Source organism: Oncorhynchus keta, chromosome 32 (genome assembly GCF_023373465.1).
Source record: "Oncorhynchus keta strain PuntledgeMale-10-30-2019 chromosome 32, Oket_V2, whole genome shotgun sequence".
Classification (NCBI taxonomy): domain Eukaryota; kingdom Metazoa; phylum Chordata; class Actinopteri; order Salmoniformes; family Salmonidae; genus Oncorhynchus; species Oncorhynchus keta.
The window spans coordinates 9657340-9681558 of record NC_068452.1 but is presented as its reverse complement, the minus strand read 5'-3'; the positions used below and the strand labels follow the sequence as shown (position 1 = coordinate 9681558).

General features: G+C 41.9%; 1 long non-coding RNA gene across 1 annotated transcript; it reads left to right on the top strand.

Annotated features, from left to right (window-relative positions):
* Positions 1-17129: 17129 nt before the first annotated feature.
* Positions 17130-24112, top strand: LOC118364713 (uncharacterized). Its single transcript, XR_004821640.2, has 3 exons — positions 17130-20111; positions 22853-23114; positions 23247-24112. It is a non-coding gene; the product is annotated as an uncharacterized LOC118364713 (long non-coding RNA).
* The last annotated feature ends 107 nt before the right edge of the window (positions 24113-24219 follow it).

The following is a 24219-nucleotide window of genomic DNA, read 5'->3' as shown; positions in this document are numbered from 1 at the left end:
AAACCATGACATTCTCCCCCATTCCAAAGTCCCCACATCATGCATTGAGCTGAACGTTCACTTCGCTCTAAAGGGGCGGTGGTCACGAAGATGACTCAAGAGATTAAGCACGCTTGTAAAAAACAAAATACGACCACACTTCAGAGCTCTGTCACTGCCTTCCGCCATGTTTTGACATAAAACTAAACGCACGTTGCATGCTGCGCCTGTGTCAGACTTGCTAACTTTGGTTGATGCGGGACAGTATTTACCGTGAGTTTTTCAAACCTCGGTTTTAATGATAATTCACATTTCAAATGGTCATCCTAACCGTCTGGGATTTTACCGTGGTTTATCGTGAAACCGTTAACCGTTTCATCCCGATCTGTGAGTAAGGTCTCTCTTCTAAGAGAGATTTTATTTTAATGAAATGTATCTCGATATATGAATGATGTATTACTAAACTAATTTCGTGAATGTCACTAACGTTAGTCTGCAAAAAGTTAATACTTGTTCTGTAAAGATAGATAGTAGGGGGATGAATAAAAGTATTCGCATATAACTCAATCCTTTATCTCCCCTCTCTAAACCCTACACATACACTCCCTTGTGCTTACACACAAACACACTGACACTGCAATACATACAACGATAAAAATCACACATTCGCAGACATGCACTCTTACAATCTCATTCACTCACTGACACACTCATTGACACACACACACACTCAGTGGTCGGTAATAAACGAGCTAGAGAAGCTGCAGAGCCCCCCGCTGAGCCGGGAGAACCCCCTGCTGGGCAGGGGAGAGGAACTCCGGCACAGCCATGCAGCTGCTCATCGCCAGGGTGGGCCCGGCTGGAGTCCCTCAACAGGGGGACGGTGAGGCCCCGTCCTCCATTTAACAATACCGCCAACCCTGGGTGTGTTGATTAAGCTCCATTTTAATACACCCGGGTTTGAAAGACGGACACAGCTTACAGTTGATCCACACATGGCCGACGTGCAATTTATACTGGTGCATTAATGGTCAGCCAATGCGCGCAAGCGTAAAGTGATCGCTGTGGTAGATTCAGCTATATGCCTCCATCCCAAATGAATGGAACAAATATGCACCTAAGAAAACCAGGAAATTAGACCGTGCTTACTGTATCTTCATTCGATATTTGAGGTGTATAGTAGCTGGATCTACACATGTCATGGGACGTGGTTTCATCTAGACATTGTGAAATGTACCTTTTTAAAGCTATACATGTTTCCTTCTCGTATCTCCTCCTATGAATCCATCAGTGTTTGCGGATGCGCTTTGCTGAAATGCTCCATTCTCTTTCCCTGTTAGCTGTAGGTCCTGCCTGAGGACAGGAGGGGGGCGGAGCTGGACTACTGCAAGATGTTCGGGCTAGAGTGGCTGGCATCCGGGGGACACCGAGACCCCCAGCAGAACCGCCCCAGTGCTGAATTCACCGCACAGCACCCCCCACTATCAGAGTCTCATACAGAGTGAGTCACGAGTGTTTACATTCCTCCCGAGGAATTCTTCCGTTTCCGTGGCATAACGTTTGGCCGGAGCAAGGAGTTTGGGTAGCCAGGCAACCGGATTGGAAGTTTAAGCGATATTCCGAAATCCATGAGATAAATGTACAGCACTAAAACCTGGACGAAAACACAGCGCAATATCTATTCAGCCAGAGGAGACCAATCGATGTAGGAGAAGGAACCACTTGGGTTGTGTTCATTTGGCACGAAATGAAAGAGAACTGTTCAAAACTAAGTGAAACGGGAAGAGAACATCTGAACTTGTCCAATAAGAGACCCTAGTGTCATGTGCCCCTTAGTGCACACTTGGGTTGTGTTCTATGTGAACAATTTGTGTATTTGTATTTATTAGGATCGTATCAACAGCTTACATCATAAATAAAACAATTGTGTAATAAACTATTACAAAATGACTCTTATTACTCTCATTCAATGAGGTACCGGGCAAATGAGAACTAAGCCCATGAGGGGTGGAGTTTCCCATCCCTGAGCTATGATACCTTTCATAGCTTGACCTTGAGTGAGTTAGCAGCAGTTAAGGTGGTGTCAAATTGACCTACAACTTTCCAGCAAATACAGCTCTGAATATGTGGCTATGATCCTACACTAGGGCTGACTCCAATTTAGTTGATTGTTTGGTCGATAGGCTGTTGGTCGACCAAGATGGGTTTTTTGTTGTTGTCGCAAATAGATCCCCCCATGCTTCATGAGACACCTGTATGATTCGTGCCCGTCTCAGTGGACTAATTCATTGAGGAGGCCACAGGGATGCCCCGGTCCAAGAAGAAAGGGAGTGTGGCAGAGATGCACAAAGCACATCTCTGTCTAGAATGCGCTCTCTCCAACCATTTTGTGCACGTTCATTGTTTCATAACTTCATTGTGTGAATTGTTTGCCCTTTGATGTTAGTGTCTAATCGATTCCCCATTTACAGATCACCAGTAGTAGCCTACATTTACCATTAATTCCCATCATTTCTGATCTACAATGTTTACTGTAATTTCTGTTGCATTCAATATATGATTTTTTTTTTACGTTTACCGTTCTCTATCAGAGTGGACACATTGTTTGCAGACCTCAACCTATACTACACTTGTAAGAAACACGTTTTGGTTTATTTAATTCCATATATGACTTTTGTCAATTTTTATTGTCTTTTGTTTGGAGTGCTCCTGTCAATGTTAAGCACGCGCACCTGATTTACGCATATATAGAAGTAAGCCCACTAAAATAAAAAAGGTTCCTGGAGGCACCTTTTAGGGGTTCCTCAGATTGCCACACCGGTAGAACCCCTAAACCTGCTTCCAGGAACCTTTTTAAACAGGTTCCTCAAATAACCTTATAATAATACAAATAACATTAAGTGGCAAACTTGTAAAGTCACAAATACATTTTATTGACTTTAAAAGTCACAGAAATATCCCTTGCAGACATCACAGGAATCTCTAGTCTCTCCTATCTCGCACTACAGCAAAAGGTTTGCCATTCATACAATATTTGTTGATAATTTATCCCCTCATCAATTCCCAGAAGATGTCTGAATGAACAGCATTGTTCTTTTCACTGATGCTGCACACTCAATATTAGAATGGACATGCATCCCCATGGAGATGTCTTCCGGCTCTTCAGTGAGTAGCTCCTCTCCATCCAGGAAGAGTTGGGTTTTCCCCTCTATTCTTATGGTAGATGATGGGAACTTTGCACACTACATTACATTACATTTAAGTCATTTAGCAGACGCTCTTATCCAGAGCGACTTACAAATTGGTGCATTCACCTTATGACATCCAGTGGAACAGCCACTTTACAATAGTGCATCTAAATCTTTTAAATCTTTTGCATTTTAATCTTTTAACACTAAGAAGAATAAAAATTGTAAAAAATGTAAGTTACTGAAGCCATTTCAAATAATAAGTTAATCGAGCACAGCATACCTTACACAGTACAACTAACTTGGCATGTATTTATTTGTCTGCTGGGAAATGCATACCTGGTCTGAGATGTACAGCCCACTTGGATTTTCTTTGAAGAGGTAGGAGAGGAGCAAAATGGCTGCATTGACCTTCAATTGGAGGGTGTTTAATAAAACATCTGGATTAGAATCAATAGATTTAGAACGGCTGCGTACTGTTAAGGGTACGTTTCACATGCAGTAAGAGTTGATAGGGAAAAAAACAAACCTTAGTGAGCCTCCTCTGTGTGTGAGAGAAGTGCCGTCTTGTAGAGATTCGGCAACTCCACGGGCACACCCCTCTCCGTTTCTGCAATGACTTTGTCGGCCATTGTGCCGAATCCTGACGGAACGTTCCTGTCCACATCCGTACTGAATTTGCTTCTTATCTCTGAGAACCTGAAAGTCACTTTGTTTATAATGCATCGTCAATGTATCTCGGATTCAGATTACAGTACTTGGCTATGTTACATTAGCTGTGCTTTGTGCCATTTATTTCTATTAGACTTTACAATGGCTGACAAATGGAGTGTCGGGTACTGTTTTAAGATGTCCTTGGTGCCTTTGTTGTTTCATATATAGTTTCCGTTTTCAGTCCTTTTCATTTTGTCTTGTAGAGAACATATGTTTGTTATTTTTTTTGGCACTCCTGCATCTTTTCAACGTGGAACCTCCGACATGAAGGAATCCTCTCCGGTCTCGATATGAAACAAAACTAATATAAAATATTGATGCATGCAATATCAAACGCAAAGTTCGCATTCACAAAGCATCTGAGTTCTGATCTAGGATCAGGTTCCCCCACCATTACAATATTATTTATGATCTTTAAAAAAAAACGATCTGGGAGACTGAATATGGGCCATTCTTTGTATGCAGATACCTTGGCTATTTTGGTCGGGGCTTTTTTTTCCCCCCTTGCCTCTTTTTCCCCCCTTGCCTCTCCAAACTTCTGCATTTCCTGTACTTGTGCAACTTGAGCAAGTGGCTGCCTTTCTTCTTTGTATTTATTCTTTATCAGGCCATGCCATGACTCCTTAAATAAATAAAAATACAATATAAATATAGGACAAAACATACATCACAATAAGAGAGACAACACTACATAAAGAAATACCTAAGTGTTAGAGGAAATTGTAGTTAAGATGATTAATTATGTATACATTATTGATTAGAACCATTTATTCTAATACTATTATGTTATGATATGAAAAGTAAAAGTTATTGGTTAAGCTGTTACTGAAAATGTAAGCAGAACTAATTTGATTGTCTGTGCCTCTTGGGAAGGTCAAGGGGGAGAAAAAGCTTTTCAGACAAGATAAGAATGTTTGGGTTTTGTTCCATTGGTGAGAGAAAAGTATATATTTTAGACAGGTTGTAATGTCTGGTTTATGAGGGGAGTAGAAAGCATCTCCGGACCTAAACAAAAAAACAACGGGGCTATCGTGGGAAACTGATGATGTCATTTTGAGTTTATAACCTATGGAAATCTGTGTATGTAGTTAGTACTCTCTGGAATTAAACACTCGTTAACCTGGCTTTTAAGACTGGTCTCGATCTACTTCATGCATAATTAATGAACTTACAATTTATTAATGAATTAGAAATGAGTGCTAATTGGTTTTGGCAATTAAAGCATAAAGGAATTTAGAATTCCTCTATCACTAAGACAACAACATAGCAAGGTAGCAATACATGACAACACAGCATGGTAGCAACACAACATAACAACAACATGGTAGCAACACAACATGGTAGAAGCACATAACATGGTACAAACATTGTTGGGCACAGACAATAGCACAAAGCAGCCACAACTGTCAGTAAGAGTGTCCATGATTGAGTCTTTGAATGAAGAGATTGAGATAAAACTGTCCAGTATGAGTGTTTGTTTGCAGCTCGTTCCAGTCACTAGCTGCAGCGAACTGAAAAAAGGAGGGGACCCAGGGATGTGTGTGGTTTGGAGACAATTAACAGAATGTGACTGGCAGATTGCGTTTTGTATGTGGAGGATGAGTGCTGCAGTAGATATCTCAGATGGGGGGAGTGAGGCCTAAGAGGGTTTTATAAATAAGCATCAACCAGTGGGTCTTGCGACAGGTATACAGAGATGACGAGTTTACAAGGGAGTATAGAGTGCAGTGATGTGTCCTATAAGGAGCATTGGTGGCAAATCTGATGGCCGAATGTAAAGAACATCTAGCCTCTCGAGAGCACCCTTACCTGCCAATCTATAAATTATGTCTCCGTAATCTAGCATGAGTAGGATGGTCATCTGAATCAGGGTTAGTTTGGCAGCTGGGGTGAAAGGGGAGCAATTACAATAGAGTATTCTCAAGTCTAGATGTAACTTTAGCCTGCAGCTTTGATATGTGCTGAGAGAAGGACAGCGCACCATATATCCATACTCCCAAGTTCTTGTATGAGGTGACTACCTCAAGCTCGAAACCCTCACAGGTAGTAAACTCTCCACCTGTGGGATGAGGGGACTTCTTCTTACCAAACCACATTACCTTTGTTTTGGAGGTGTTCAGAACAAGGTTAAGGATAGAGAATTACATTTATTTATTCAGTTAAGAACAAATTATTATTTACAATGACGGCCTAGGAACAGTGGGTTAACTGCCTTGTTCGGGGGCAGAACGACAGATCTAGCAACCTTTCGGTTACTGGCCCAACGCTCGAACCACTAGGCTACCTGCCACCCCTGAAAGCTTGCTGGACACAAAGATAGCTTTGTTGTCGAGCATTTAACACAAACATCCAGGGAGGTGCCAGCTGAGTGTCATCTGTATATAAATGGATGAGAGAGCTTCCTACTGCCTGAGCTATGTTGTTGATGTAAATTGAGAAGAACGTGGGGCCTAGGATCGAGCCTTGGGGTACTCCCTTGGTGACAGGCAGTGGCTGGGACAGCAGATTTTCTGACTTAGCAAACTAGCCCAAAGACCCCTCAGCGACACCAATAATCCTTAGCCGCCCCACAGGAATGGAATGGTCTACCACATCAAACGCTTTGGCCAAGTCAATAAAAATACCAGCACCGTATTGCTTAGAATCAAGGGCAAAGATGACATCATTGGGGACCTTTATGGTTGCAGTGACACATCCACATCCTGAGCGGAAACCAGATTGCATAACCGAGAGAATACTATAGACATCAAGAAAGCCAGTCAGTTGATTATTGACACGTTTTTCCAACACTTTTGATAAACAGAGCAAAATATAAATAGGCCTATAACAGTTAAGATCAGCTTGATCTCCCCCTTGAAATAAAGGACGAACCGTGGCAGCCTTCCAAGCAATGGGAACCTCTCCAGAGAGGAGAGACAGGTTAAAAAGGTTGGATTGGTGATGATAGGGGAAGCAACCTTTAAAGAAGAAAGGGTTATACATTGACTAACCTATTTGATCCTTTTTTGATTCTCCATTCATTTTGTGAATTTGATTTGAACTTTGAACTTTGATTATTGGGACGAGTTGCTTCACCATTCTTTGGTCGAATGACAATCTCTCTTCATCAATGTGGTGTTCTGTGGGGAAAATAAATATACAAAAGAATGTCAGTGTTTTGGTCAGGGCATATCACAATAGGAAAAGCATATGAAAATGTGAGAACAAAAGTGTGTTGTGCTATATAAGTTAGTCAATGAATTTGAACTAACTGCAATCCAGTGGCAGAGTGGAATGGACACTCTTCCCTCTGTGTCCCTGTATCCATCTAAGCCAATGGAAATCTATCTCCTCACCGGGCCTTATAGCAATCCATTGTTGACTGTGTCGAACCATGTATGTGTGGGGATGGCTGTTGAAACTGTCTGGTAGTAGTACTTTACCACACAAGCACCAAGGAAACTGTATATTCCACACACTTCCATGAACACAGGGATCGCTTCTGAAGGGACTGTGTTGATGACCAGATAGTCTCTTACATTGTATTGCATGTTGTTCACTGCAATGGTCTTTATCTTGGTGATACATTTTGCTCTGACGGCTTCTCTGAAGCTGGCACTTAATAGTGCACGGCAAAGTTTAGAAGTGCATGCAATGGGACGTCTCTTCTGTCCTCACAGGCACACTTAACCAGCATGGCTAACACAGTATTCTGCAGCGATACACCATCCCATCTGGTTTGTGCTTAGTGGCACTATTGTTTGTTTTTCAACAGGACAGTGACCCAACACACCTCCAGGCTGTGTAAGGGCTATTTGACCAATAGGGAGAGTGATGGAGGGCTGCATCAGATAACCTGGCCTCCACAATCACCAGACCTCAACCCAATTGAGATGGTTTGGGATGAGTCGGACCGCAAAGTGAAGGAAAAGCTGCATATGCTCAGCATATGTGGGAACTCTTTCAAGACAGTTGGAAAATCATTACAGGTGAAGCTGGTTGAGAGAATGCTAAGAGTGTGCACAGCTGTCATTAAGGCAAAGGGTGACTACTTTGCAGAATCTAAAATCTACAATATATTTCGATTTTTGAAAAACGTTTTAGGTTACTACATGCTTCCATATGAGTTATTTCATAGTTGTGATGTCTTCACTGTCATTCTACAATGTATAAAATAGTAAAAATAAAGAAAAACCCTTGAATGAGTAGGTGTGTCCAAACTTTTGACTGGTACTGTATGTTCAGCAAATCCCCTTATTGTTTGGGATACTTTTAAATGTTGCTTCAGAGGTCATTCAATTCAATATTAATCAGTAAAGAAAAAGCGGTTTCTGTCCAAAGAGACAAGACTAACAAGGGAAATACTGGAACTAACAGTACAGGTAGATAGCAAAATAAATAGAAAACGGTACTACAGAGATATGATAGAAGTTAGAGGAAAAACTAAAAGAACTAGAGGAATTTATTCAAGAACAATCTAATGTTTTTCAATTTCAGCCCCCAGAAAACAAAACAACTACATTACAACAAATATTATGGTTGAACTCAAATGTGCTGGTTGATAAAATACCTGTATTTATACAAAATATGTATTTTGTTTTTAAATGATATGTTAAATTGGAATGGTAGAGTTATATCTTTCATGGCGCTATCGGATTTGTATGGAAAGGTCTGCTCAATTCAAGATTACAACCAATTGATTACAGCGTTACCTCAAAAATGGAGGAGGCAGGTGGCAGCGGGAGGAGGTAGGGAAATGGTCTGTCTGCCCAATATAAAGGATCAAAACTGGCAGAGGAACAAAAATAGCATAAATATGAAAGAATAACAGTTTCATTTGAAGACCAGGATGTTGACTGCTGTGTCATACAGATTGCAAAATAGCTGGGAAGAGATTTTTGATGTACCAATTCCATGGCACAGGGTGTATGAGTTGATATATAAAACTACATAAGATTCAAGACTATTTGGGGCATAAAAACATCGCAGCTCTCTGCAGATTTTGTTGTGAGGACACAGAATCAATAGACAATTTTGTTCTGCTATTGCCCTCAGTTAGCCTGTCTCTAGTCTCAGCTTCAGGAATGGCTGAAAAAGCATAACATTAATTTAAAATTGACCATAGAAAGATCATTGTTGGGAGATTTGGAGAGACCTGGTCAGTCAATGGTTGTTTTGGTTGGGTTGGATACTATGATGCTCCAAATGGGGTTCTTCTTTCATGTCAAAACAAATTGGCCTGTTAGGCTCTTTCTTTATTGAGAACTCTATTTGGACAGTAATAAAGGCTTCGTGGTACAGTAATTTATCTGGTGTGACCGTCATTTGCATCATGTCATGCAGCACGACACATCTCCTTCGCATCGAGTTGACCAGACTGTTGATTGTGGCCTGTGGAATGTCCCACTCCTCTTCAATGGATGTGTGAAGTTGCTGGATATTGGCAGGAATTGGAACACGCTGCCGTAAACATCGATCCAGAGCATACCAAACATGCTCAATAGTTGACATGTCTGGTGAGTATGCTGGCCCTGAAAGAACTGGGAGATTTTCAGCTTCCAGGAGTTGTGTACAAATCCTTGTGAAATGGGGCTATGCATTATCATGCTGAAACATGAGGTGATGGCGGCAGAGTGGCACGACAATGGCCTCAGGATCTCGTCACGGTATCTCGATAAAATGCAATTGTGTTCATTGTCCGTAGCTTATGCCGGCCCATACCATAACCCTACAACCACCATGGGGTACTCTGTTCACAACGTTGACATCAGCAAAATGCTCGCACACACAACGCCATGCACGCTGTCTGCCATCTACCCGGGACAATTGGAGCCCGGATTCATCCGTGAAGAGCACACTTCTTCAACATGCCAGTGGCCATCGAAGGTGAGCATTTGCCCACTGAAGTTGGTTACAGTATCAAACTGCAGTCAGGTCAAGACCCTGGCGAGGACGACGAGCACGCAGATTAACTTCGCTGAGATGGTTTCTTCTTCGGTTGTGCAAACCCACAATTTCATCAGCTGTCCAGGTGGCTGGTCTCAAACAATCCTGTGGCTTATAGTATAGAAATGAACATTCAATTCTCTGGCAAAAGCTCTGGTGGAAATTCCTGGTCAGGATAACAATCTTACGCTCGCACAAAACTTGAGATATCTGTGGCATTGTGATGTGACAAAACTGCAAATTTTAGAGTAGCCTTTAGAGTAGCCAGCTCAATCTGTGTAATGATCATGCTGTTTAATAAGCTTATTGATATGCCACACCTGTCAGGTGGATATTCCATAATGATATTCAATAGGCTACATCTGTTGGTACAGACGATGAGAAATGATGACGTAATTTACTTTTGTACTGTTATCCAGCACCTAAGAAATGTGCACTACACCATGAATGGGAGGGGGATTGTGTGTGTGTGTGTGTGTGTGTGTGTGTGTGTGTGTGTGTGTGTGTGTGTGTGTGTCCCATAAAATCCTCCTATTGTCCCGCATTTGGATATCTTAAATGTGGTCACTTAACTGCAATCAACCAATAGTATTAGTGTTTCCTGTGCAGAACCATGTTGTATCTGGCACCTGTCACATACAACTTTCCACCTGAGAACAGGGATCAATCTCTGCTTCCAACCTTTCCACTGTTTCTGCATTTTGCCTGTGTCCCTGTCTCGTTTCATTACTGTCTGAATACAGTGTAAAAACCACCTAAAAAATATGTTTAAAACAATTATTAGCATACTTAAAATTTCATCCCACAAGAAACTCAAAGAAAGTTGTCAAATGTTTAGTGTTCATTTAATGTTCAAAGCATCCTGAATACACTTGGGAAAAAAATAGTCGACCCTGGTTATAGGCCTAATACGTAGAATTGCAGGAAATGAGCTTTAAAACAGTCAAATGTTCCTGGGAGAGGACCCCCAGTCCCCCTGTATAGGGGTTGTGCAAGGGGGCAATGAAATTCACATATCATACCTCACTTCAATCACTCCAAAAGTTGGCAGCCCTGATTTTGGTAGCCTTGTGAAACCAGGCTGACTGCTGCACTCACATTTTGTAACCGTTCATGTGAGATCAGCAGACCTGGGTCAAATACATGTTTATTTTCTTGATTACCCAAGGTGTGTTTGATGTCACTGACTCCAGTGTGCTGGGTAAGCAACAATGCCTAAACAAACACTGATGTTTGCAGAGAGATAAGAGCTGCCGGGAATTTTGGTTTAAATGATCGATCAGAAATAATAACACAAAACACACTCTTACAAATCAGCTAAATCGCAAAACCTTCCCCAGGTATTGGTGGGTAGGAATGCTCAATCTTCTGTTAGGTCCAAAATTACAATGATTTGATTACAGCATTACCTCAAAAATGGAGGAGGCAGGTGGCAGTGGGAGGAAGTGGGTAGCTGGTCTGTCTGCCCAATATAAAGGATCAAAACTGGCAGAGGAACAAAAATGAGCCAAATAGGAATGTAAAACATTTTCATTTGAGAACCAGGATGTTGACAGCTGTGGCAAAATAACTTGGAAGAGATGTTTGATGTACCGAGTCCATGGCACAGGGTGTATGAGTTGATATATAGAAACAGGATTGTGTCGAGGCACGGATCTGGGGAAGGGTACCAAACAATTTCGGCAGCGTTGAAGGTCTCCAAGAACACAGTTGGCTCCATCATTCTTAAATGGAAGAAGATTGGAACCACGAAGACTCTTCCTAGAGCTGGCTGCCCGGCTAAACTGAGCAATCTCTGTGGAGATGGGAGAACCTTCCAAAAGGACCTCTGTAAACACAGAGGTACATTTGGCAGAAATATCAACTATGAAGTTTTATGACGAATGTAGGCTACTGTTTTTGTAGCTGATTAGCTGACAAATTTGCTCTCATTCAGTACTATATGGTCCTCTTGTCTGACAAAAATACATACAGTTACACCTCTCTTTTAAGAATTATTTTTAGTATTTTTATCCAATTAGTAGTTACACAGTCTTGTAACTACAGACTCGGGATAGGCGAAGGTTGAGAGATGTGCGTCCTCCAAAACACAACCCAGTCAAGCTGCTTCTTGACACAACACCCACTTAACCCAGAAGCACCAATGTGTTGGAGGCAACACTGCACACCTGGTGACCGTGTCAGCGTGCATTGCGCCCGGCCCGCCACAGGAGTCAATTGAGCGTGATGGGACAAGAACATCCTTGCCGGCCACACCCTTCCCTATTGCCTCAAATCCAATATCGCTGCCATAATACCATTTCATTCAAATTAAATCACGTGTAAATATCAATTTTGTACAACTCATAAAGACTGTTTTGGTGTTATTAATTTTTTATGATGCTAGAATATGCATATTATTGACACCTTATGATAGAAAACACTCTAAAGTTTCCAAAACTGTAAAAAATATTGTCTGTGAGTATAACAGAACTGATATTGTAGGCGCAAGCCTGAAAAAAATCCAATCCGGAAGTGACTCATCTTTTGAAAGCTCTGCATCCCTATTGAGCAGTGAATGGGCTATCAACCAGATAACTTTTTCTCCATATTCCCATAGCATTGTGATGTAGTTTTACGCATTTATGTTGAAGAATACCCGTAAGCGGCTACATTGCGCAAGTGGTCACCTGATAGCTCTGAGTGATTCTCACGTAAAATACAGAGGTAGCCATTATTCCAATCGGTCCTACTGAAAAATTGTCCCGGTGGACATATTATCGAATAGATATTTGAAAAACACCTTGAGGATTGATTATAAACAGCGTTTGCCATGTTTCTGTCAATATTATGGAGCAAATTTCGAATATTTTTTGGTGTTTTCGTGACTGCAATTTCCGGGAGATTTCTCAGCCAAACGTGAAGAACAAACGGAGCTATTTCACCTACAAAAATAATATTTTTGGAAAAAAGGAACATTGGCTATCTAACTGGGAGTCTGGTGAGTGGAAACATCCGAAGCTCATCAAAAGTAAACGATTTAATTTGATTGCTTTTCTGATTTCCGTGACCAAGTTACCTGCTGCTAGCTGGACAAAATGCTATGCGAGGCTATCGATAAACTTACACAAATGCTTGTCTAGCTTTGGCTGTAAAGCATATTTTGAAAATCTGAGATGACAGGGTGATAAACAAAAGGCTAAGCTGTGTCTCATTGTATTTCACTTGTGATTTTCATGAATAGGAATATTTTCTGTCTGTTGCGTTATGCTAATTAGTGTCAGTCGATGATTACACTCCCGGACCCGGGATGGAGTCACTAGATGTTATTAAGTCAAAACTGTAACTGAACCACTCAGGAACATTCAATGTCATCTTGGTAAGCAACTCCATTGTATATATTGCCTAGTCTTTTAGGTTATTGTCCTGTGAAAGGGGAATTTGTCTCCTAGTGTGTAATGGAAACACTGGGAGTCAGGAAGCAGGTGCAGAAGGTGAGTGTAATGATAAGAATAAGGCAGAACAAAACAGGAGAAGCGTACTGAACGTGACCAAAACCAATACTGCCTGATGACTGAGCCTACCCAGGACTAAATAAAGGGAGAGTAATCAAGGTGATGACAGTAGGTCCAGGTGTGCGTAACAATGGGGAACAGGTGTGTGTGATGACGGTTGCCAGGACCGGTGGTTAGTAGATTGGCGAAGTCGAGCGCTGGAGCGTAGGAGGGACCTGATGGTATAGGCCAGGCCTGGGCAATTCCAGTCCACGGGGGTCTGATTGGTGTCACACTTTTCCCCCATCCTTAGCAAACACACCTGATTTATATTAATTTAATTTTTAACTGAAGGTCACGATTAGTTGATTATTGGAGTCAGGTGTGTTAGCTGGGGCTAGGGTAAAAGTGTGACACCTGTCGGGCCTCTAAGGACTGGAATTGCCCAGGCCTGGCATGGCGGTAGCCCCATCGATGTCCAGGCAGAGGTGTGACACGGGGGACGGAACCAGCCAGGGGACCAGAAACCACAGGCCTGAAAAGGGAAACATGAAAAGAGGGTGAGATCTGGTAGTTGGGGGGGAGTTGTAATCGATGTGTTACCGGAGGACCTTGAAGGGCCCTACAAACCGGGGGGGGATCAGCTTCCGGCAGGGCAGGTGGAGCGGGAGGTTCCCTGGTGGAAAGCCAGACGTGATCTCGAGGACGGAACACGGGAGCCTCAATGAGGTAGCGGTCTGCCTGCTCCTTCTGGCAGTGGACGTGGGAAGCGTTCCAAACCTCCTATGCGCACCGGAACAGGGGCTTCAGTCTGGCTCGGGGTCCACGGGGCCAGGGCCGGCTGATATCACAGGACGCACTGGAAGGGAGTCAGCCCGGTGGAGGAGTGACAAAGTGAGTTCTGGGTGTACTCCCACAGGGAAGGAACTAGGCAGTGACTCCTAAGGAACCTCTCCAGCTCCTGGTTGATACTCTCCACCTGCCCGTTGGATTGCCAACTTCACCACAAGGAGATCCTGGTCGCCAACGTCGTAGTTCCTCTCTGCAGGAGACTGTTTATTTGAGTAGTATGCACATGGATATATGTGGGTTACCTTGGCGTTGGGAATGGACTGCCCCCACTCCCACTTCTGAGGCGTCCACCTACACCACGAAGGACAGCGTAGAATCTGGTTGTTTCAGTAACGGGACGAAGGTCAAATGGCCCTTCAGTTGCATTAGCTGCAGCTGATCAGCTGCAGGACTCCACATCAACTCACGGGGACCGCCCTTGAGGAGAGAGGTGAGAGGCAATGGAACTGAAGTTTTTAAAGAAGCAGCGGTGGTAGAAGTTGACCTGACTGCCTCGAAATTCCTTTCATCCATAATCACTCCCTGCGGGCTGATCTGGCGTCCCAAACAGGAGACAGTGGCACTTCTCCACTTTCACATACAGGCAGTTTTCCAGGAGGCGTCCCAGGACTTTGGATGTTGTAGACAGCTCTTTCACAAATGCCTGGAACACAGCATTGACTAATCCATAAGGCATCACCAAGTACTCGTAGTGCCGCTCCCGGATGAGTATCAGATTGTTGGCACCAGTTTAGAAAAAAAATGGGCCCTGCAAAGCAGGGCCGGCAACAATGGGAGAGAGTAGTGGTACTTGGTGGTGATGGAATTGAGTCCTCTTTAATTGATGCATGGACATAGACCTGCGTACTTCTTGGCCACAAAGAAGCCTTCCTATGCAGGGGAGTTGGATAGGCGGATGAAACCCTTGCTCTCTATTTAACCAGGTAGGCAAGTTAAGGTGAAATAAAAAATATTTAAAAATATTTAAAAAACACAAACTATGGAGCACCTCGAACTGAAGTTGGGTCAAGACCCTGGTGAGGACGACGAGCAAGCAGATGAGCTTCCCTGATAAGGTTTATGACAGTTTGTGTAGAAATTCTTTAGTTGTGCAAACCCATAGTTTCCCATAGGTGGCTCGTCTCGCAGGTGAAGAACCCGGATGTCAAGATCCTGGGCTGGTGTGGTTGCACTTCGTCTGCGGTTGTGAGGCCAAATTCTCTAAAATGACATGGTAGAGAAATTAACATTCAATTCTCTGGCAACAGCTCTGGTGGAGATTCCTGCAGCCAGCATGCCAATTGCATGCTCCCTCTAACCTTCAGACATCTGTGGCATTGTGATGTGACAAAACTGCACATTTTAGAGTGGCCTTTTATTGTCCCCAGCACAAGGTGCACCTGTGTAATGATCATGCTGTTTAATAAGCTTCTTGATTTGCCACACCTGTCAGGTGGATGAATTATCTTGGCAAAGGAGAAATGCTCACTAACAGGGATTTGAGCACAACATTTGAGCGAAATAAGCTTTTTGTGCGTATGAAAAAATCTTTGATTTCATAAAACATGGGACCAACACTTAAATGTTGCATTTATATTTTTGTTCAGTATTATTTGTAAACATTTCTAAAAACACAATTCCACTTTGACATTGAGTTATTGTGTAGATCTGTGAAACAAAATATAAACGTAATAAATGTTTAATTCGTAATTGCAAGAGTGTGGGCAGAACAAATCAAATCCACAGACGAACCATTGACTGAAAAAAATGAGTTTCCAGTGTCTGAGCCCATTTGTTTTCATTAGAGCCGATTAGATTACAATAGCCACAACTTTTAAAAAACGTGTAACTGTTTGTACATTTGTCAGACAGAAGGACCATACAGCAGTGAATGAGAGCAAATTTGACTTGTAAAGTTGTCTAGTAATCAAGTACCAAAAAGTAAAGCTTACACTCATCATAAATATTCATGATTTCACCTATTTTGTTTCCAAGATAAAATTAGATATCTTAGGGCTATTTGTATATGTAGTGCATATGACTGACAACTTATATTCAAAATTTGAGCAATATCAGAGCATGCGGTATTGGTTTACATTAGTTTGTGTGTCCCATCACCCCTCAACCCTGTAATTATTCTGCACTTGCGGGGGGGGGGTGACAGTATCTATCAATTTAACCCCCTTTGGAGTAAAACATTTCTACACAACCATCCATTTCATAAATGGGAGACATTAGGGATGTGAAAAAATGTTTTATTTTGTTATACCTCGAGTTGGATAATAAAAAAATAAAAAAAATGGGGGCTCTGCCACTAGCCTTTCACATAACAAACACAGTTTTCAGAGAGAGATAAGAGCTGCTAGGAAATGTTGAAACAATCAGTAAACACACACACCAGCTAAATCAGAAAACATTAAAGTATTGGTGGGCAAGTAGGGCTCAATCATCTATTTGGTCAAAGTTAAGTACAAAAACCTACTTAGCCTAATGTTTTTATTTTAAAGAGTCTCATTTGAGCTCCTTCACACATTCATTTAATTTATCTAGCCAACCAGTTTCCCAAGTCCAAGTCTTTTACAGTTTTTTTTTTACAACTGCTTACACGTTTTCAAAACTGTCTCCTTTTTTCAAAACTCTACACACAATTCCCCAAACTGCACACACAAAATGCCTCACATCTCCTTCAAAATGTAACACTGCATTCAAAATGCCATAAACACATGTCAGAATGAAGCATTTGCATCAAATGGCAAACACTGCTTTCATAATAGTACATTTTTGGATATACCATGTAAACACTGTTGTTCTAAATCTAAAGCGCTTTGGTCTTTCATAGGCTTATTTCAATACAATGTTCTACAGTGAAAGTAATCTGCTGAGAGGGGTAACAAGTACACTGTAAACACCAATGCAATGTAGAAACAGAAAATATTTATTAGGCCAAACATTACTGTTGTATACAGTAGCATACAACAAAACCATAAACATGCAAACCAAAAGTATATTCTTTAGAATACAGTAAAGAACACAATTGTACAGTAAAGAACACAATTGTGTGTGTAGGGGGGGGCAGTCACTAGTGCTAAGCTCATCTCTTCTCTTCTCCGGCCTGGGTCTGGCCACAATACTTTGTCCACATCACAAGATACGTTTTCTCTTGCCAAACATCGAGGGAAGTATCTCCTAGCATGGCTTATCCAACCTTGGACAGAGGCAACCTCTATGTCCCCACATGGAGGGAAGTATCTCCTAGCATGGCGTATCCAACCTTGGACAGAGGCAATTCTATGTCCCCACATGCGTCCTCCATTGCCTGGAGAATCGGCATGCGGGCATAGGGTTGGCGATCATACACTTTCCAGCGCCAGGCTGAGAAGAATTCCTCTATGGGATTTAGAAAAGGTGAATATGGGGGTAGGTACAAAACTACAATTTGTGCATGGGTGGCAAACCAGTTTTGGACCAGAACAGCCCAGTGAAAACTAACATTGTCCCATAAAACCACAAAACTAGCAGGCTCCTGATCTGGATCAGGGACAAGCATTGTGTAAATTGCATCCAGAAAAGTGAGCATATGGCCGGTGTTGTACGGACCCAGTGTGGCATTGTGATGGAGGACCCCGTTTTGAGTGATGGCAGCACACATGGTTATATTACCCCCACGCTGTCCAGGGACATTGGTAATTGCCCTCTGTCCTGGTTTTGGTAAGGTTGAAGCCAACCTCATCCACATAAATAAATTAATGGCGAATTACATGGGCATCCAGCTCCAATACTCTCTGTAACAGACAAAAGGATATACAGATGAGTAAATATGGTATGTCTGAAGTACTGGAAGTAGTGTTGCATACATACCTCTACAAAGTCATGTCACATATTCTTGACTCTGACAGAGTTTCTCTCAAGTTGCACCTTGTAAAGTTGTTTCATCGTCACTCGGTGCCGTTGGAGGATGCGTTGTATGGTCGACAGGCTTACAGCATTGATGTCGTTACAGTTTCTCAGTCGCTTTGGTGCATTTTTCACATCATCCCTAACATGTGCAAAATAATAAGTGCATTTCTCCTAATTGTTTTCACAAACTGCAATATACAACAGGTATGTTTCTAAAGCTAGTACGTCACTAAAAATCCTTAGTACATCTCTCAAAAGTAAATCTTCATGCCAATGATCATGTCAGTGTCATCAGAATGATAAGTCATGGAGTCATTGTTCACGAACAAGGTCGTCAAAATGTTTAGGCATGTTGTCAACGTAACTGTGTACTTTGACAGTATTACCTGATGTAAACTTAAGCTACAGTTTGGATGACAGTTACTGTATTGAAAATGCACAAGGATGCACTTCTATGGCATACATCAATTTCAACAGTACTATTTACATATTACTGTATGCGTGTTATTGATTGAAAGAGACTGGACAACCAAAGGGGCACAAAGGAGAAAAAAAAAACGAAATTAGAAAGAAACACAGGAAACCACAACTTTGCACGCAGCACTGTTGTGCTCTCTACACATCCAGACGTTCCTGTCTGTCGGCCCACATATTCTCATCCACGTCACACCGGATATTTCCCCTTCCAATGAAACGTGGAAAGAATCTTTTGGAATGCCTTATCCATCCCATGCAGGCATCTACTGTGATGTCCTCACATGCTGCATCCATTGCAGCCAGCAGGGTCATCTGTGTGTGTGGCTGACGATCGTACATCTTCCACCTCCATGCTGAAAATAACTCCTCAATTGGGTTAAGGAATGGTGAATAAGGTGGGAGGAATTCTATGAGCATCCTCGGGTGGGTCACAAACCATTGCCTTATGATGTTTGATCGATGGAAACTCACATTATCACAAATGACCACATACTTTGGCAAATTCTCTCTAAACAGACCCCTCTCATCATCAGGGATGAGAGCCCTGTAGAGAGTCTCTAAAAAGTAGATGCTGGGTCTTGTATGGCCCTATAAGGGGGATATGGGTTAGGACACCATGCTCCGAAATAGCAGCACACATGGTGATATTTCCTCCCCGTTGGCCTGGCAAATCCACAGTAGCTCTGTGACCGATGATATTCCGACCCCGCCTTCTGCGTTTGGTCAGGTTGAAGCCAGCCTCATCCACGTATACAAAGTTGTGAGAGGGTTCACTTGATTCTAACTCCATTATACGCTATATCCCAGTTGAATTTGTTTTGGTAAGGAAGAGTGACGTAAAATGTACATATATTGCATGTTCCTTCCACAGCAATGGAAATGTGTGCAGTTTATGCATACTGTACTATGTATCACTATAAAATGTTGCTGTAAAGTAGTTACATAGATATATATTTTACCTGTACATACTGGTACCATAGCTCCTTAACTCTGTCCTCATTCCTTTGGAATGGTACACGGTACAGCTGTTTCATACTCATCTGGTTTCTATGCAGCACCCTGTCGATGGTTGAGATGCTAACCATATGGATGTTTTCAAAGACATCGTTGTCTTCTATAATGGTCCTTTGTATTTCCCTGAGTCTCATTGTCCCACCCTGGTCTTAGTATTTTGTGTTTTCTATATTTATTTGGTCAGGCCAGGGTGTGACATGGGTTTATTTTGTGGTGTGTTTGTGTATTGGGGTTTTTCGTAGGTTTTGGGATTGTGGCTTAGTGGGGTGTTCTAGCAAAGTCTATGGTTGCCTGAGGCGATTCTCAATCAGAGGCAGGTGATTGTCGTTGTCTCTGATTGGGAACCATATTTAGGCAGCCATATTCTTTGTGTTTCGTGGGTGATTGTTCCTGTGTTAGTTGTCACCAGATAGGCTGTATAGGTTTTCACATGCCGTTTGTTTTTGTATTTTTCTTCATTAAAGATGTATCGTAATAACCACGCTGCATTTTGGTCAGACTCTCCTTCAACGGAAGAAAGCCGTAACACTCATGGCGTTGTTTGCATGGACCATGGTGCAAATAGCCTCCTCCTGTTGAGGTGTGAAAAGGCGTCCTCTGCCACCGGTTTGAGGTAATCTTGCAGTCCTATGTGGGGAAAAATGCAGTGATGCATCGCACACTTTCACATAGACAAAAACTATGCGAACACACATTTTACTGTAAAACATACAGGTGGGTGCATGTAAGGTGCAGTATGTATCGGTATAGAGTATATTTCTGTATGCTGTGAAATACAAGTGGACTACTGTAATATGAAGCATTGTAGGAAGTATACAGTATACTGCTTGTATACAGTAAGTGGTGGACATACCTGTTCTCTCTTCAAAACGTTTGAACTATTGAGGACGCGGTTGATCTCCCAATAGTCGGCTGCACCATTCGACCCGCCTCAGCCATTGTAAGGCCATGATTGACAACATGGTCTACAATAGTGGCCCTTATGTCATCAGCTATGCGCCTATGTCCTCTTCTGCCTCTTCCTCTGGTTTGCCTTCCACCATGCATCCTTGCTCCTCTTCTTCTTCCTCTTGGCTGTTGACCCTGTTTGTTTCCTGGTCCATCCATTATAGGAAAATTGCAACTCTGTTGTGGTCTGTCTATATATGCTTGCCAATTGATTCTTCATGAGATGCACCTTTGAGCAATTTAGACAACTGGTTGATTGTTGGTTGAACTAACACTTTACATTCCTTCATGAGTGAGGGTCAATTTCATCTGCATGATTCATCAATTCACATTTTGTACAAAAGGTCTAATAGAAATGTGTAAAACTATGCTTGACGACAAATAGTTCAACAATTTTGCATGTAACGGCTTATGCAAGGAACTAATGCCTAGATGTTTTGAGGGGTAAGACTATGCAGAGAATCATCTACTATATTTTGATCATGACATGAGCAATTGATGATGTGGAAAAAAGCTGACACTTGTACATTATCAATTGCAATTTGTTCAAAGGAATAAGAAATTGCTTTAATTATGTGCACAAGTGACTAGATTATTTGGAATTTGTACAATTAGTATCAAGAATTGCACTTTTGATCTAAGAAATGCACCAAAGCGACTGAGAAACTGTAAATATGGTTTCATTATTCAAGATAAGCTCTCTTATCTCTCGAATCCTAATTGCATTGTTGGCCAAAGCCATATTTAAAATTGCAGTCTCTTGTACATCTGTAAACAAGCGTCCTCATCCTCCATGATGTCTTTGCCTTCCACTCTGTACAGAATTCAAACACAGTATGTGTTCAGCATAGGAACTTTAAACAATGTACAAAATGTAGTACAGCATGATAACCAACCTCATTCATTCAATGCAGTGCAGTAAATGGATGGCTTAGAGTTAAATGTTTATGCAATACTGTATGTATGTATTTTACAGTACATTACTGCAATGCTAAAATTGTCATTAGATAGTTGCATACCTGTTCTCATTTCTGAAGGTTCGAATTATGGATACCACTGTAAATCGACTCAAGTTGGGCTGGACTCTGAGTCCATGGTTAAACCGTGGTTAATCACATGATCAACAAGTGTTGCCCTAATCTCAGAGATGGCGCTCCTTCTCTTTGCCCTCTTGCTCAATGTCCATTGTTGGCATCCATTGTTCAAAACAGGTCATCTGACCTTTGACCTATTTATAGGCCTATACCACAGTAAAGCAGTGATTGGTTAGTGATCAGTTAAGCTATTAGTGTTTGCACATGTGAGGAGTGTGTGTATGACCTGGTGAATAAGTGTAGCATTTTGATTGGTTGTGTTTGGAAAAGGAAAGCAAGTCACTTCCTGTTAGATTTTTGTGTTTTAGGTAGAGAATTGTGTGTTTTAGGTAGAGAATTGTGTGTAAGTGTTTTGAAAAAAAGTGTTTTATGCAATTGACAACTGAGTCAAAGGCTGAGAAATAGCTTTATGGTTTTGGATATGTGGTGTGTAGTTTTGCACTTTGAGTGAGAGGTTTTAAAAATCGTGTGACATGAAAAGATTTTGTGTGTAAGCAGTTGGAAAAAAACTAATATACCCACATGGCATTTTAAGCACTGACATACATAGGTATAGACTTACAGTTTTTTCCAATTGCTAACACACTAAAATGACATGCACAGCACAATTATTTGAACTGACACACAGAGAGCAAAACCTCTTCTCAAGCCTCCAAAAGTCTAAACACATTTTCTGCTTTACACACATTTTGCAATTCAAAATGGCACTTTTTAAATGCACTCAACGCGATTCTCTGCATAAGACACAACAATCTGACAAAGTTACATATTTGCCATTTCAAAACACAGCCATTCAAAATTACACTACATGAGCTAATTGGCCAATACATGTGCCACCTGGCCAAACACCTCAATGGTTAATTGTTACCACTTCAATCAGGAAGTAAGCACTATGAAAAGACCACAGGTGAGCACCTTTTGTTTTACAACAACAATGGAAGCCGTTGCAGAGAGAGGAAGAGGGAGGGTGAGAATCAGAGGGGGAGGAAGAGTGAGAGGTATGGGTAGCGCTGGTAGAGGAGTTCATGGCCAAAGAAGACATCTTTCAAATGAAATCATGTCATCAACCATGGGCTGACAATGCGAGAGGCTGGACAGAGAGTGCAGCCCAACTTGAGCCGTTTTACTGTCGCCTGTATCATCCGGACACTTAGACTGGAGTACAGGTATGTAACCAAAATTTCTTTCACACTATGTAGTACACCCCATGTCATAGTGTATCAGTTGGGTGACACCTGTTTACTTCATAAATGGCTGATGGAAATACCTTTAGGCTGCATTGTCCAAGCCCTATATTTTTGTTTTTCTAAAGGACGCAACCATGGTAGAGGAAGGGGCCAAATGTTCACCGGGGTACAGGAAGCTTGGTTTTGGAAAAGAATGAAATCAGATTACGAGAAATTCAAAGCCAAATCATCCAAGACGACACCATATTCAACAACATTCAACGAGTCAGTCTGTCCACATTGGCTCGCATTCTCACGCGAAACCAAATCAGAATGAAACAACTTTATAAGGTGCCGTTTGAGAGAAACTCTCAAAGAAACAAAGAGGTCAGACGAGCATATGTGGATGTAAGTATAATATTGACTGCACATTGTTTCCCAGTGTACTGGATAACACCATATTGCAGTACACTACACACAACATTGTTTCCCAGTGTACTGGATAACACCATATTGACTGCTTTTGTTCTTTGTTTTCAGGGAATACTGGAAATGGGATGCTCATGCAATCCCACATGAGTTCATCTTTATAGATGAGGCTGGGTTCAACCTAGCAAAGAGCAGAAGAATTATGAGAAACGTCATTGGCCACAGAGCCGTTATAGATGTTCCTGGCCAAAGTGGTGGGAACGTCACGATGTGCGCTGCCATCTCCAAAATGCATGGTGTCCTCCGTAGTCATGCCAACCTTGGACCGTACAACACAGCCCATATTCTCACATTTCTGGACAGACTCCATAACATTCTCATACCACCAGAGCATATGAATGATGTAGATCATCAAAGAACCCGGTACGTTGTAGTATGGGACAATATGAGCTTTTATCGTGCAGCCCCAGTCCAAAACTGTTCTGCTGACCACCCACCATTTCTCGTGCAATTACCTCCCACCATACTCACCATTTCTGAACCCCATAGAAGAGTTGTTTTCGGCACGGCGGTGGAAGGTATACGACCGGCAGCCCTTTGTGCTCATGCCTCTTGTGCAGGCTATGGAAGAGGCATGTGATGAGATTGATGTTGGTGCGATTCAGGGATGGATAAGGCACTCAAGGCACTTCTTCCCTCGATGTCTGGCAAGGGATGATATTGCCTGTGATGTGGACGAGGCGTACAGACCCAGCTGTGCGGCAAGATGCTGCCTAATTATTTTTCTTGCCTCCTTTTTTTTCTATATATATTTTTTCTGAACATTGTTTCTGCAATTTTCTTTTTCAGTTTACTGTTTTTTTGTGAGCATATTTTTGTTCAGTCCAATGTAAATATATCTGCTGTGCATATGTTGCACTGACTAAATAAAAAACTGTTTCAAAAGCATGTGTGTGTATCTGCAAATATTTCTGTGCATCTGAAGATTTTCTACAATTTGAACTATTTTAGTATTATGGCAAAGCATACTAAAGATGAGAGTGCTTTTCATTATGCCCAACAGTGTGTAGTTGGTTAGACAAAA